This window comes from Melozone crissalis, unplaced genomic scaffold, assembly GCF_028551555.1.
Source record: "Melozone crissalis strain CALT ecotype California unplaced genomic scaffold, PUWL_Pcris_2 ptg000236l_1, whole genome shotgun sequence".
Taxonomy (NCBI): domain Eukaryota; kingdom Metazoa; phylum Chordata; class Aves; order Passeriformes; family Passerellidae; genus Melozone; species Melozone crissalis.
The window spans coordinates 225210-237929 of record NW_026535997.1 but is presented as its reverse complement, the minus strand read 5'-3'; the positions used below and the strand labels follow the sequence as shown (position 1 = coordinate 237929).

Here is a 12720-nt window from a genome sequence, read left to right as displayed (position 1 = left end):
GTCACACTTATTTTTTGGTGTAGAATTTCAATAGAAAATCATTCCCAGCTCTGCTCACCCTGAGCCTGTGGGATTCCTCGAGATCAGTCAGGGCAGGGCTCTCACCTGGTGGCCAGACCTGCTCAGGAGATTGTCCTAAGCTGTGGGTTAGGGTTAGGTGACCCTTGAGGGAGAATTTCAGCAGCAAATCTCCCCAGCAGAGCCAGCTGTGCTGAATTTCCAGCTCTGGGGCCTCATTCTGCTGGGACAGGCAGGAGTAACAATCAGGCTGCAGATAAAGCTCATCAGGGGAATGAAAATCAAAATAAAAAATCATTTCCAGAGCTTTGAACTGGAGCCTCAGACAGCAGCACTGAGTGGACAACCCTGGCTGCTGCTCCTGGCTCAGAATTAACAGCTTGGCTTGATCAGAGCAGGGCAAACTCAGGGCTGATGGCCCAGAGCTCCGTGGCAGGGTGACAGCTCTGTCACAATGTCCCCAGTGCTGCTCAGATCTGCCTGGATAGGGATGGAAAAGGCAGACTGACTCATTAAGATCACAGGAGGTTTAATTGCTTTTCCAGACACTCTGCATTCAGCTCCTATCTTGGAGATGGTCTGGGGAGGGCTCGGAGTGGTTTTTGTTCCTTTGTCCAAGCCCTGTGGCCAGGACAGCTCCCTGAGATGTCCCCAGCATTGTCCCTGGGGAATCTGTGCCAAAATCCAGCTTTTCATCCCTGGCAAGAGCAGAGGACAAAGAGTCTCCTCCAGAGAGCCTCCTGTGGGTGCCTCTGCTGCTTAACCCTTCCCTGGAGGAGCAGCAGAGCCAGGAGCTGTTCTGGGATGGTTCCCTCATCTCCAGGAGCTGTTCTGGGATGGTTCCCTCACATGGGATGGTTCCTCCAGCTCCAGGAGCTTCCCTGGGATGGTTCCCTCACCTGGGATGGTTCCTTCAGCTCCAGGAGCTGCTCTGAGATGGTTCTCTCACTTGAGATGGTTCCCTCACCTGGGATGGTTCCCTCATCATCCAGGAGCTGCCCTGCGATGGTTTCTTCAGCTCCAGGAGCTCACCTGGGATGGTTCCCTCACCTGGGATGGTTCCCTCATCTTCAGGAGCTGCCCTGGGATGGTTCCTTCACCTGGGATGGTTTCCTCAGCTCCAGGAGCTGTTCTGGGATGGTTCCCTCACCTGGGATGGTTCCCTCATCATCCAGGAGCTGCTCTGAGATGCGTCCCTCCCCTGGGATGGTTCCCTCAGCTCCAGGAGCTATGAGGACTCAGGGACATGAGATTGATCCCAAAAACTGCTCTAGGGGATGACTGTCCCCAGGCCTGCGTGCAGAGCCCCAGAGGAGCAGGCAGCCAGTGTTTGACAGCAGAAAATCCTGCAGGGTAAACAGGCTGGGAAAACAGTGAGTCACGGCTGGCTCGTGTGGGAGCTCGGCAGGAGGAACAGAAAATCCTCAGCGTGGGGTTGTTCTGAGCAGATCTACACAAATTCATACAGATTTGTACGGATTTATATCCATTTCCCACAGATTTTCTGCAGATCCATGCAGATGTCACAGAGATTCACACAGATTTATATTTGCACAGATTACTCACAGATCTCGCCCGGATTCCCACAGACTTCTCACGGATCCACATAAATTTCACAGAGCTTCACACACATTTACACAGATCCCCTACAGATTCACCCAGATTCCTCCAGATTTCCCACAGATCCACACAGATTTCACAGAGATTCACACACATTTACATTTACACAGATTCCCCACAGATCCCCCACAGATTCCCCCAAATTCCCCCCAAATTCCCAAAGATCCACACAGATTTCACAGAGCTTCACACAGATTTACGTTTATACAGATTCACCCAAATTCCTACAGATTCTCCACAGATTCACACAGATCCCCCAACTTCCCACAGATTTCTCACAGATCCACTCACATTTCACAGAGATTCACAGAGATTTAAATTTACACAGATTCCTCCCCAAATTCCCCCCAGATTTACATTTACACAGATTCTGAAAGAGGAGAGAAGCCTGGCTAGGAAAATTTGATGGGAAAGGCGACAGTGTGCAGGTTGTAGTGACCAACAACAGGTTGTAGTGAATAACAACAGGTCATAGCGAGTAACAAGAGGTTGTAGTAAATGCCAGCAGGTTGTAGTGAGTAACAAGAGGTTGTAGTAAATGCCAACAGGTTGTAGTGAATACCAACAGGTTGTAGTGAATACCAACAGGTTGTAGTGGGTAACAAGAGGTTATAGTGAATACTAACAGATTGTAGCGAATAAAAACAGGTTGTAGTGAGTAACAGGAGGTTGTAGTGAATAACAACAGGTTGTAGGGAATACCAGCATGTTGTAGTGAATACCAGCAGGTTGTAGTGAGTAACAAGAGGTTGTAGTGAATATCAGCAGGTTGTAGTGAGTTACAAGAGGTTGTAGTGAATACCAACAGGTTCTGGTGAGTAACAAGAGGTTGTACTGAATACCAACAGGTTGTAGTGAATACTAACAGGTTGTAGTGAACACCAGCAGGTTGTAGAGATATGGTTGTGGTAAATAACAACAGGTTGTAGTGAATACCAACAGGGAAAAGCCCTCTCCTTGCTGCTGCAGGAGGGGCTGAGCGGCTGTGGCCTTCAGAGGCGCCTCCTGCATGTGTGCTGTGGCCAGCAGACGCGTGGGGTCACTGAAATGTGCCTTTGTGTCTCGCTGCAGCTGAGTGTGGCTCCTCGGTGACGGGCACCCAGGGTGTGCTGCTGTCGCCCAACTACCCCCTGAACTACAACAACAACCACGAGTGCATCTACTCCATCCAGAGCCAGCCTGGCAAGGGCATCCAGCTGAAAGCCAGGACCTTCGAGCTGGAGGCAGGAGATGTCCTCAAGGTAATTCTGGCTCGGGCAGTGGAGAGCAACACCTCTAAATGCTCTAAAATTCTGGTGGGATTAGGTGACCTCTTTGTCATCCCAGTGCCATGGAGGGATTGCCATGGCAGATTTCTCCCAGACCAGCTAAACCTCCGCTCTCACCTCTGGAACTGCACAGGGAAAGCTCCTCCTCCATCAGAAAGGCTCTAAAATTTTGGTGGGATTAGGTGGGAATGATCTCTGTGTCATCCCAGTGCCATGGAGTGATTGCCATGGCAGTTTGCAAGGTCAGATTTCTCCTAGACCAGCTAAACTTCAGCTCTCACCTGTGGAATTGCACAGGGAAAACTCCTCATCCACCAGAAAGGCTCTAAAATTCTCATGGGATTAGGTGGGAGTGACCTGTGTCATCCCAATGCCATGGACTGATTCCATGGCAGTTTGGAAGCTCAGATTTCCCCCAGACCAGCTAAACCTCAGCTCTCACCTGTGGAATTGCGCAGTAAAAACTCCTCATCCATCAGAAAGGCTCTAAAATTTTGGTGGGATTTGGTGGAAGCGACTTCTGTGTCATGCCAGTGATTCCCATGGCAGTTTGGAATGCCAGGTTTCCCCCAGACCAGCTAAACCTCAGCTCTCACCTCTGGAATTGCACAGGGAAAACTCCTCATCCACCAGAAAGGTTCTAAAATTTTGGTGGGATTAGGTGGAAGCGACCTCTGTGTCATCCCAGTGATTCCCATGGCAGTTTGGAAGCCCAAATTTCCCCTATACCAGCTAAAATTCCGCTCTCACCTCTGGAATTGCACAAGAAAAACTCCTCCTCCATCAGAATAGTTAGGGTTTCAGCATTATTTCAGTGCTTTGAAGAATCAAGGCTGGTTTGTCCCCAAAAAAGGGGCTGATTGAAATGCAGAACTCCAGACTCTTCTGAGATTATTCAAGCTCCAGGACTCTGTGGAGAAGGAGACAAATCCAGGCTGAGTTTTTTTTTATATTAACCAAAGGAATGGTTTTGAAGGAGGCATTAATATTGCAAGGATGTGCTGAGCCATCTTCCCAAGAATCCTCTGTCCTCATTGAAGTGTCACACTCCAGGAGAGGCGTAATCCACGTTTCCAGCTCACAAATGACTGGAAAGGGAGAAAGATTTCCTGTTAATGCAAGGAATGTACTCCTTGTCAGAGGAATTACATTTTCTCAGCAGGTTTGTCATCAGCTGCTCATCTGAGGAAAGTTCCTATCGATCTCCACTGGTGAGGAGCTGCTCTTGGTCCTCACAAAAGGAAGAAAAAAACCCCATTTGTGTTTTTCTTAAATCAAGGCTCATCTCTGAGTCAGTCTGGGGGAAAAATGTGGATTTTTTAGCAGCTGCTCCTTGGGAAAGAGAGTTGAGGAGATGCAGCCCAGTGTGCAGAGTAAATTAGGGCTGAGGAGGAGGGTGCAGATCCTCCAGGGTGGAAATGCTGCTCCTCAGGTGGGCAGCACTGTGGAGTTCCATCAAATCAGACTTTTAGTTTGATATCCCTGGATCTCAGCTCACATTGCCTGAAGGATTTGTCCCTGTTTGCACTTGTGGATCCAGGAACCACTCCTGGATCACCTGTAGGACAAATCCTGGAGGGTTGGAGTTGCTTTTCCAGCCTGAAGCTGGAATTCAGAGTGGGTTGGTTCTTTCCTTCCCTTTTCCCTCCAATACTCAGGATCAGCTCAGTGCCAGGAGCAAATTCCTTAATTTGAGGTGACCCCAAATGAGGGCATTTATCAGGAGCTGCTGGTTCTTCCCAAAAAAAAAACCCCAAAGGACAAACCCAGGGTGTTGCTGTGAGCAGATCAGGGACTAGGTGGGATGAATTCCTCATCATTTCTCTATTCTGGAGCTCAGTGAAACTGCAGAGAAATCCTGGAATGGTTTGGGTGGGACGGGACCTTAAGGAGATCCTGGAATGGTTTGGGTGGGAAGGGACCTTAAGGAAATCCTGGAATGGTTTGGGTGGGACGGGACCTTAAGGAAATCCTGGAATGGTTTGGGTGGGAAGGGACCTTAAGGAGATCCTGGAATGGTTTGGGTGGGACGGGACCTTAAGGAGATCCTGGAATGGTTTGGGTGGGAAGGGACCTTAAGGAGATCCTGGAATGGTTTGTGTGGGAAGGGACCTTAAGGAGATCCTGGAATGGTTTGGGTGGGAAGGGACCTTAAGGAGATCCTGGAATGGTTTGGGTGGGAAGGGACCTTAAGGAAATCCTGGAATGGTTTGGGTGGGAAGGGACCTTAAGGAAATCCTGGAATTGTTTGGGTGGGAAGGGACCTTAAGGAAATCCTGGAATGGTTTGGGTGGGAAGGGACCTTAAGGAAATCCTGGAATTGTTTGGGTGGGAAGGGACCTTAAGGAAATCCTGGAATGGTTTGGGTGGGAAGGGACCTTAAGGATCATCCACGGGCAGGGACACCTTCCACTGTCCCAGGTTGTTCCAAGCCCCATCCAGCCTGGCCTTGGAGACTTCCAGGGATCCAGGAGCAGCCAGAGCCCCTCTGGGCAGTGATGGTTTGATCCCAGGAATGGCTTTTCCAGGCTGGATTTGTTGTCCCTCCTAGGTCTACGATGGCACCAACAGCTCTGCCCGGCTGCTGGGCACCTTCAGCCGCTCGGAGCTGCTGGGCACCAGCATCAACAGCACCTCCAGCTCCATGTGGCTGGAGTTCATCACTGACCCTGCCAACACCAGCAAGGGCTTCGAGCTGCAGTTCTCCAGTGAGTTCCAATCCCACAGGTCAAGGTGTATTTTTGTGGTTTTGTGTTGCACATGAGCAAAGAGTCCTTTCTGGGGTGATCTTGTACCCAAAGTGGAGTTGGAGTGTGGGAGAGCACAGCATCCCAGGATTATTGAGGGTGGGAAAGCCCTCCAAGCCCACCCAGTCCAAGCTGTGCCTGATCCCCAGCTTGTCACTGAGTGCCACATGCAGCTGTTCCTTGGACACCTCCAGGGATGGGCACTCCAAACCTCCCTGGGCAGCCCCTTCCAACCCTTTCCATGCAGAAATTCCTGCTGGTGTCCAACCTGACCTCCCCTGGCACGGGTCAAGGCTGTTTCCTCTTCCCCTGTCCCTGTTCCCTGGGATCTGATCAAACTATTCCTGTCAAGCCTGTAGCGATCCCGAAATCCAGATCAAAACTCCAACATTAATTAAAACCCTTCTGATTTCCGAATGGCCCCTTTGCTCCCCAACAAATCATTGTAAGAAGAAAACCCCACCGTGGCTTTGTGTGAGACCCTCCTGGCTGTGAAATCCCTGCTGCCAACAGCTGCCCTTGCTCCCTGTGCAGGTTTTGAGCTCATCAAGTGCGAGGACCCCGGCGTGCCCCAGTTTGGGTACAAGGTGCACGACGAGGGACACTTTGCTGGCAGCTCAGTGTCCTTCAGCTGTGACCCTGGCTACACCCTGAGAGGCACCAGGGTGCTGGTGTGCCTGACTGGGGAGAGGAGAGGAGAGCCTGGGACCGGCCCCTGCCGACCTGTGTGGGTGAGACACCTTCTCCTCCTTCTCCTTCTCCTTCTTCTCCTTATTCTCCTCCTCATTCTCCTCCTTATTCTCCTCCTCCTTCTCCTCCTCCTTCTCTTTCTTTTCCTCCTTTTTCTCCTCCTCCTCCTCCTCCTTCTCTTCTCCTCCTCCTTCTCCTTCTCCTCCTTCTCCTCCTTCTCCTCTTTCTCCTCCTTCTCCTCTTTCTCCTCCTTCTCCTCCTCCTCCTCCTCCTCCTCCTTCCCCTTCTCCTTCCTCCTTCTCCAGGAGAGATTTCCTGGCATCCCACACCCTGAACATCCTTGGTCCCTGCTTTGCTGATCCACTGACATGAACTCTGCTGTTAATTGCATCTGCACTAATTGAGTTGTGTGTGGTGAGGGTCCTCGAGATGGAGACACCTCCTGCTCCTCCAGCACTCTCCAGACCGAGATTTGGATCACACACCCTGAACACCCTTGGTCCCACACCCTACCCTACAAAAAATGGTCCTACCCTGACCATTTTTTTGTCCTAGCTTTGCTGATCCATTGACATTAACTCTGCTATTAATTACTCCCATCTACGCTAATTAAGTTGTGGTGAGGATCCTCTGTGAGGCATCTCAAGGTGGAGACACCTCCTGCTCCTCCAAAACCTCCAGGAAATTCTTTCCTTGTGGATTCCATGAAATTATTTCCTTGTGGATTCCATGCCCTGACCACGCTTTGCTGATCCATTGACATTAACTCTGCTGTTAATTGCATCTGCACTAATTAAGTTGTCTGTGGTGAGGGTCCTTGAGATGGAAAAACTTCCTGGAAGTGATTTCCTTGGATCCCACTCCCTGGCCACCTTCTGTCCCTGCTTTGCTCATCCATGTGACATTAACTCTCCTGTTAATTGCATCTGCACTAATTAAGTTGCGGTGAGGCTCCTCTGTGAGGCATCTCAAGATGGAGACACCTCCTGCACCTCCAGGAAATTGGATTCCCCACCCTGACCACCCTTTGCTGATCCATGGACATTAACTCTGCTGTTAATTGCCCATCTCCACTAATTAACGTGGTGAGGCTCCTGTATGAGACAGAGAGCACCTGAAGCAGCTCTAACATGAAACCCTCTGCCCTAAACCCACATTTGACAAGGGATTTTTGCTTCCTTGTGCTGTTCCAGCCTTGTCCTTTCACTCTGGACATGTTGAAGTGAGTGCCACCTCCTGATAGTGACACCAACGTGTGTCCTGTGTGACAGCTCAGAGCCAGTTTTATTTCAGAGCTGCCTGACACCTGATCCCGTCCCCAGACATTTCAATTCCCTTTGCAGAGTTCCCTTTTCACCTGCAGCTCTTCCAAATTCCGCTTTGGGGTTCTGTGTGTTAAATGAATGGGGCTGATTGCTGATTCCCGTCCTGCCATGCCCAGGACATGGGGGAGTTGTTGGACACCGAGTCCCCTGGGAGATCTGCACACCCAGGGATGTGCTCAGCCCCTGGCACTCCGTGTTCCCTCTCCCAGGAGGCAGGGCCAGTCCTTGGCTGGGATTTCAGCCTCATTTATTGATGTAAAAAGATAAATCTCCGCCATTTGTGCGTTTTCTTAACCTTCAGCCTGTTTGCTCTTCGTGTGTTGGATATGAGGCCGTGTCTGAGCGTGTGGAAATTAAAAAGAAATGAAAGAAAACGGAAAAAAATGAAAATTACAGAATTTGAATGGATATGTTATGGAAATTACTCCAAATCCTCACATTCTTTGCAGTTCATTTACAGCGACATTTACAAGTTCTTTGGCTTCTTATCCTTCATTTTCTGATGAATCCAAGCAGAGGAGCAGAGCTCCTTCACCCCCACGTGTGGAGCAGGGAATCAGGATCCTGACAGGCTCTGCTTTTGCTCCCTGGAGATTCAGAAAGGTGCAGGGAAGCTTTGCCAGGTGTTCAGAAATTCAGAATAACTCTGATAACTCAGCTGAATTCAACAATTCCCTTCATCTTTGTAAGCTTTTAGAATCCCTGGAAAAAGCCAGGAATAATCTCTGTTGCAGGGTGAGCTTGTTGCCAAGCAAGAGCCACAGAAAGCCACAAATCTCCTCCCTAACCCCATAAATATTTTTGTTCCAGCTGAGTGTGGAGGGACAATCAGAGGAGAGACCTCGGGACGGATCCTTTCTCCAGGATACCCAACTCCCTACGACCACAACCTCAACTGCATCTGGACCATCGAGGCAGAGCCTGGGTGCACCATTGGGTGAGCTGGGCTCCTGTGGTTTGGCTTCTTTCCCACTTGGAGCTGGTTTTTTCAAAAAAATCCCCACGGATTTCTCGCAGAAACAAAGATCAAAAATTAAATAAAGCAAAGGAGGGAGAAGCTGAGGGACGAGCAGGGAGAAGTCACTGCGTTGGTTCCAGAATCAGGGAATGGTTTAGGATGGGATTGAGGATTTATGGGGTTTATTTCCCAGGTTGCTCAGAGCCCCCAGAGGCATCACTGCTCCTCTGTTTTCAGCCCTGGGTGGTGACACCAGACCATGTCCTGGTCCTGCCCATGGTGTTCCTGAGCTCAGACATCCCAGATGAGCTTTGGTGCCCATGGACAGCTTCCCACCCCTCTCCTTAATGGGATGCATCCAGAATCAAACCCTTTTTTCCACCAGATCAATGAGGAACATCCCAAAAGTGCTGAATGGCCACACAATCCTGGAATGGGGGTGTTGTAGGAAATCACAGGGAATGTCCCAGAATCCAGGGAATTCCTTCTCCCTGATCCTTCACTTCTGCCCCACCACCCCCTGAGTGATGTTTGCCAAACCCTTCAGGGCTGCCCTGGGTGTTCCCAGGGATTCCAGGCTGGCCAAAACCCACAAAAAAACTGGAATATTTGGGCAAGCCAAGCTTTGACTGAGTGGGATTTGAGGGGGAGAAATGCACCTTAAAAGTTCTGAATAACAACAACAATAATAATAATGATGATAATGATAAATAATAGTAGTAGTAGTAGTAGTAATAATAATAATAATAATAATAATAATAATAATAATAATAATAGTAGTAGTAATCCTCTCCCATCAGAGTTCCCAGTGCTTCTCAGCCATTCCTGGCTCACCCCAAGCCCATTGCTGTTCCATCCTGAATTCCTTCCCTCTCCATCCCATTTTCTCCTCCCTGCTGCCTCAGCACCCATCCCAGCACAGCCTGGCCCTCAGGGTGAGCTCTGTGCTGCTTTTAGCCCGTGGAGTTCTGCTGGAGGCAGGTTTGGCCTGGTGTTTTCACATTTTTATTTCATGCAGAAATTCCCTCCATTAGCGCTGCCCTTCAGAATGGCTCAATAATGGATGGGCTTGGGTGTGAGCAGAGGAGGAAAAGCACAGCAAAAACAGCTGAATCCCTGCACAGGCAGCTTCCACTCGAAATCTCCTCTATTTTTGTTCTCCTGGAAAAGGTTTTTATAGGACAGAGTAGAGAAGTCCCTTTTTCCCCCCTATCCAAAGGCTGCTTCAGCAACTTTGCTCTTGTAATCCCTAAAAGCATGAGCAGAGGTTTGGGATCAACCAAAGGCTTGGAAGAGGCCAGCAGTGAAAGGAGAAGGTTCTGGAAGGTGTCAGAGCCGCACACACCTGGTGACCCTGCCCTTCCCAGGGATCAGAGCTCCCTCTCCCTGCCCCTTTCATCTCCCAGCCCCAGCAGCAGCACAGCTGATCTCAGGGGAGTGGAGAGAGCACATTCCCAGCAACTTCATTTTTATGGTAATCCATTGGAAAAATAATCCTCTTCACGCATGATACAATTGCATAAAGCTCTCATTTATAACTTACATGAAAATTAATCACCAGAGCTTTTGGAATGAAGCTGTAGCTGCGCAGCACCAGGGGAAGGGCAGGGGGGGTGAGACAGCGAGAAAAATGAGTCTGCACCTCAGAGCCATGAAAGGGAAAGGGCTGCTCTTGCAGAGGGGGCTTGGAGTGCCTTGGTTGGGCTGGGGGTGAGGAGGAAGGTGGAGGAAAAGCAGGAGGTTGTGTGGAAAATGGATGGAAATTCCTTACCCAGCTGGGAGCAGAGGACACAGAGACATGGCAGAGTTGTGGTCAACCCCTGAGCCCAGTGTTGTGAAATTCCACTGATGTTGTTAATTCCCATTTTCATGGGTATTGACAGGTTCCACTTTGCAGAGTTTCATCTAAAAACAGCAGAGAAAATACCCAGAGCTGGAAGGGACCCACAGGGACCAAGGGTTGTTCACACTCAGGGTAGAGCTGGGCTCTCCTCTCTGCTCCTTGCTAAACTGGCAGAGCTTCCCCACTCTCACACTTATATTTACATAAATATAATCTCCCCAGTTTCTAATTTGGTTATTGGTTTTGTTTTGGGTTTGGTTTGGTTTGGGTGTTGATGTTTGGGGTTTTTTGTTTGGTTTCTTTTGTTTTGGTTTGTTGGTTTGGGTTTTTTTTGTTTGTTTTTTTGTTTGTTGGTTTGGGGTTTTTTGGGGTTTTTTGGGGGGTTTTTTTTTGGTGCTTGTTTGTTTGTTTGAGGTTCTTTTTGTTTGGTTTGGTTTGGTTTGGGTTTTTTTGTGGGATTTTTTGTTTGTTTTTTACTGCATTTCCATGCCTATAATTGAGAAATATTTGGGATTGTCAGAGTGCACGAATAAAATTCCTTTCCCCTCAGGAATAAAATTCCTTTCCCTCTGGAATAAAATTCCTTTCCCCTCAGGAATAGAATTCCTTTCCCCTCAGGAATAAAATTCCTTTCCCTCTGGAATAAAATTCCTTTCCCCTCAGGAATAGAATTCCTTTCCCCTCAGGAATAAAATTCCTTTCCCTCTGGAATAAAATTCCTTTCCCCTCAGGAATAGAATTCCTTTCCCCTCAGGAATGGAATTTCTTCTCCTTTCCCCTCATGAATCAAACTCCTTTCCCCTCAAGAATAAAATTCCTTTCCCTCAGGAATAGAATTCCTTTCCCCTCAGGAATACAATTTCTTTTCCCCTCAGGAATAAAACTCCTTTCCCCTCATGAATAAAACTCCTTTCCCCTCCATTGTCTGCTGCAGCAGGGGCTGTGCCTGGTCTCACACCTCAGGCTGAGGGAAAAGCTGAGATGTCAATGTGGAATAGCTGGATTTGCTCCAGAGAACTCCATATCTGATACCCCAGCAGATTCCAGCCTGATCACCTGGATCATCCAGGTGTTCTCCCCCTGAATTTGTTTTTTCTCAGATAAATGGGGTGGTTTAGGCAGCCCTGGAGCTGCTGGTGGCAGTTCCAGGGTGTCCCCCCAGCCCAGCTCAACCCCTGGCAGCCTCCCCCTGATCCCAAGGTCTCCAGGGATGAGTTTTTAGTTTTTCCCAGCAGTTCTGGCTCACTGGGCCCAGTTAAGGCTGGGAACAAACCTAATCACAGCAAGGCAGCCGTGGAGAACAGCTCTGCACCATCCATCCTGATTTTCCTCAGGCCTGGCTTTATTTCTCTTTGCTCAAGGTCTCTGCTTGGGAGATTTATGATTCAGCTCTTTTGGTTTCTCCCAGCTTCTCTGGGCATCATTTTGTTCCTGAGGATTTTGCAGTGGGGCTTTTTTCTTTTTTTTTTTTTTTTTCCTCCCCCTTTTTTTTATGTCTCTCCCCTGATTTATTTATGTTTGCCCCAGATAAATGGGAAAGCAGCCAAGTGAAAGCTTCCCTGTTTGCCTCTGTGGGCTGGCAGGGATTTCAGCACAGCACCTGATGGGTTTATTTTTTACAGAAGTTTTTTTTTCTGTTTCTAGGTTTCTGTCCCCGTTTCACACTGGGGTTGAGTTGCCCATGCTTGGCCTGATTTTGCTGTGCCAGAGGGAAAATGGGGCAGTGACAAACAGGGACAGGGAAATTCCTCCTGTCCAGGTGGGATTGGAGTGCAGGAGTGGATGGGATCAACTCCTGCTCCATCCCCAGGGAATGCTCACATTCCCAAGAGCTCCAGGAGGGTTTGGACAACACCCCCAAGGACAGGGTGGGATTTGGGGATGTCTGAAAAATCCCTTCACCAGGATTTCTTCTCCTGGGAAGCTGAGAAGCCTCAGAGAAAAATGAAAACAATAATTATCTGATTTGCTTCTCCTGTGTTTTGCTGCTTTGGAATGTAATTTAGAGATTGTTTATCCAACAGGTGATTGTTTCATTGGTTTTGTGTGAATTGTTTTAACTTAATAACCAATCACAGTCAGGCTGTGTCAGACTCTGGAAAGAGTCACGAGATTCATTTTTATCCTTTAGCCTTCTGTCTTTATCCTTTCTCTATTCTTTAGTGTAGTTTAGTATAATTTATATAATATATAGAACATAATATTTAGTAGTAATAATAATAATAATAATAATCTATAAGTAATATAATAT

General features: G+C 48.6%; 1 pseudogene; it reads left to right on the top strand.

Moving 5' to 3' along the window:
- Nucleotides 1–12720, top strand: part of LOC128949461 (CUB and sushi domain-containing protein 2-like) — a 139713-nt pseudogene that overhangs the window by 63964 nt on the left and 63029 nt on the right.